The 3,106-nt window shown below is 44.8% G+C and overlaps 2 pseudogenes; one reads left to right on the top strand and one right to left on the bottom strand.

Moving 5' to 3' along the window:
- Window positions 1–204: 204 nt before the first annotated feature.
- LOC118930984 (nuclear distribution protein nudE-like 1) lies at window positions 205–700 on the top strand (annotated as a pseudogene).
- Window positions 701–1,032: 332 nt separating this feature from the next.
- Window positions 1,033–1,640, bottom strand: LOC118930985 (nuclear distribution protein nudE-like 1; annotated as a pseudogene).
- Between the last annotated feature and the right edge of the window lie 1,466 nt (window positions 1,641–3,106).

The following is a 3,106-nucleotide window of genomic DNA, read 5'->3' as shown; positions in this document are numbered from 1 at the left end:
GCTGGCCAGTACCAGCTCCTGCGGGCTAGCCTGACCGTAAGTGGTTGTCCCTGTGCATCCTCCGATTACTCTCATGCTCCATTTACTGTTTACATTTGTTTTATTGTACATAGGTTTGTAAACATTATTGCTTAAGACATTTGTATATAACTTGGGCTTTGTAGCTTTTATTTATTCAGAATTTATATGGCATGTTAATGACTTATGATGCTAAAGGATGAAGCGAGAGATTTAAGACAAGAACCAGCAGCTTGGGAAAGACAACAGGAAGTAACAAGAAACTCAACTCTAGACCGTGAAAAGATGGATTCTGCTGCCCAAGCGTCACTTTCTTTGCCAGCCACTCCTGTTTGAAAAGCTTCACCAAAATCTATGCCAAACGGCCTTGGTATCAGTCCACTAACTCCTTCTGCCAGGATATCATCACTAAACATGGTAGATATTTTACAGAAAGTAGGGGCTTTAGAATCGAAATTAGCAGCTTGCAGGAACTTTGCAGAGGACCAAGCATCACGGAAATCCTGTATTTCAGGGAATGTTAACTAGGGTGATAAACGGCAATGGCACAAAGCTCTCTCGATCAGGGCATACGTCTTTTGTTGCTAAAGGGGCAGTGAACATCTTTGACCCAGCTCCTCCTCCTTGACTGGGCCCTTTGCACCCGCTGTCAGCCCCGGGTGTGCTGCCTCTCAGTGCGTGAGCACCCAGCCTCCAGGTGGGTGCTCCGGCCGTCCCAATAATCCATACAGAAGGGGTCAGTTCTGTAAAGCTGCTTATCACACCATATAGCATTTCATCTTTCTGTGTCTTGTCTGCTTTTTTCTTTTCCATCATCTTCAACTGTCTGGGTTTATACCACCCAAATAAAGGTGCTTTATCTAAACTCTTTATCTAAAACTCAGGGTCTACTTTCCAAAGGACCTAGGCCAAGACAACTGAAAAGTCCCTTTCCCAATGCCTAAAATATGTATTCAGCACTTACTACTCATTTTCTCTTCTATGATCTCATATATACTGTTATTTCCCTTTTTTTTCTGTGTAATTTATTGTTTCCACATTAAAAGTTTTGACGGAAAGTATTTCTTTCTTTTTTTTTAACCATATAGTGGTCTATATAGCTGCCCGGAGTATATATCTCTAAACAGAGACCAACAAAGATTCCTTTTCATCAAGTTCACTTTCTAAAAATGCATTTCTTTCAATGGCCTGATTTAGCCTTTGTTCAAACTCTTCCAGTGAAGCTTCTGTTGCCCTTTGTGCACACTCCAGGTCATCACTGGCTTGCTCCAGCTCTCTCACGTACTTATGCAACCGCTTCTTAACGGCCCGAGCCTGATTTAAACCATCTTCTGGTACTGTGACCTGCTTGTAGCTCTGTGTGTACTGATGTTCTAGCTTCTCCTTTAATGTCTTCACTTCATATTTCAGTCTTTGGTTATCAGCTTGCAAGTCTCTCTTACTTTTTCAGGCAGTACTAACTGTACCTCCAACTCTGCTTCTAATTCTCTGCTTCTTTCCTGGAATTCAACTAGCTCATCCAGAGTTTCCTGTAAGCTTTGTTTATATTTGAAGGGAAGTTCCTTCCAGTAAGAGGTTTCCTCCTCTAAACCAGAAAAATATGGTATGTCTTCACCATCCATGATCAAGAAAACCTCCAGTGTTTCAAAAGCGCATGTTTGCCGCCGCTTAGCAGAAGTCTCCGCTCCACTGTCCTGGCCAGGGCCGCCCAGCCTCCCAGCAACTGCCCTCCACAGTCCCAAGCTCTGAGCTCCCCTCCGGGCACCTCAGGGTCTGGCTCCTCCTCAACGCCTCAGGGGTTGCTCAGATATTCTATGACACAGGGGGCGGGGCCTGAGCATGCGCAGGAGCGGGTGGGTGGCCAGGGCAGGGCTGTGGTGAGGAGGGCTTGCAGGGGGTCGGGTCTGGCCTGGCGCGCTAAAGTCAGGCTGGCAGTGGCCTAGTGCGCAGGCGCTCCCAAGCACCGTGATGGGCCAGTTTGGGCCTCGAAGGTTTCCTGCACACTTTGCCATTTGGGAAAGTGGAGCCACTGTGGATAAAAGTTGGCTTTCCAGTTCCTTCAAGTGTCAGTGTTTCAGTGTTCTTGTTCACTTAAGATGAATCTCGTGTCAGATCTCACCTCTGAGTCCATCCCCAACCTCTGCATAGAGTATAAGGGGTGTTCAAGTGCCCCCATCACTCTCTCACAAAGATCTGTGTGGTTTATGGCACATCCACTAGCTGACCTTTTTTTTTCTTCTGCATGTTATTTATTTATAATTTTTTTAATTAAGGTAGTATTGATATACACTCTTATGAAGGTTTAACATGAAAAACAATGTGGTTACTTCATTCACCCATGTTATCCAGCCTCCCTCATACCCCACTGCAGTCACTGTCCATCAGTTTAGTAAGATGCCACAGAGTCACTACTTGTCTTCTCTGTGTTACTCTGTCTTCCCATGATCACCCCCACACCGTGTGTACTAATCATACTACCTCTCAATACCCTTCTCCCTCCCTCCCCACAGGCCCTTCCCACCCCTCCCCTTTGGTAACCGCTAGTCCCTTCTTGGAGTTTCTGAGTCTGCTGCTGTTTTGTTCCTTCAGTTTTGCTTTGTTGTTATACACCACAAATGAGGGAAGTCATTTGGTACTTGTCTTTCTCTGCCTGGCTTATTTCACTGAGCATAATACCCTGGAGCTCCATTCATATTGTTGCAAATGGTAGGATCTGTTTCTTTCTTATGGCCCAGTAGTATTCCATTGTGTATGCACCACCTCTTTTTTATACATTCATCTACTGATGGACACTTATGTTGCTTCCATATCTTGGCTATTGTAAATAGTCCTACAGTAAACATAGGGGTGCATATCTCTTTTTGAATCTGAGAACTTGTATTGGAATGGAATTCCTGGGCCAAATGGTATTTCTATTTTTAGTTTATGAGGAATCTCCATATTGCTTTCCACAATGGTTGAACTAGTTCACATTCCCACCAGCAGTGTAGGAGGGTTTCCCTTTCTCTGCATCCTCACCAGCCTTTGTTGTTCTTAGTCTTTTTGATGCTGGCCATCCTAACTGGTGTGAGGTGGTGTCTCATTGTGG

This window comes from Manis pentadactyla, chromosome 5 (assembly GCF_030020395.1).
Source record: "Manis pentadactyla isolate mManPen7 chromosome 5, mManPen7.hap1, whole genome shotgun sequence".
In the NCBI taxonomy this organism is placed as follows: domain Eukaryota; kingdom Metazoa; phylum Chordata; class Mammalia; order Pholidota; family Manidae; genus Manis; species Manis pentadactyla.
The sequence above is the reverse complement of the archived record's forward strand: the minus strand, read 5'-3'. Positions and strand labels throughout refer to the sequence as shown.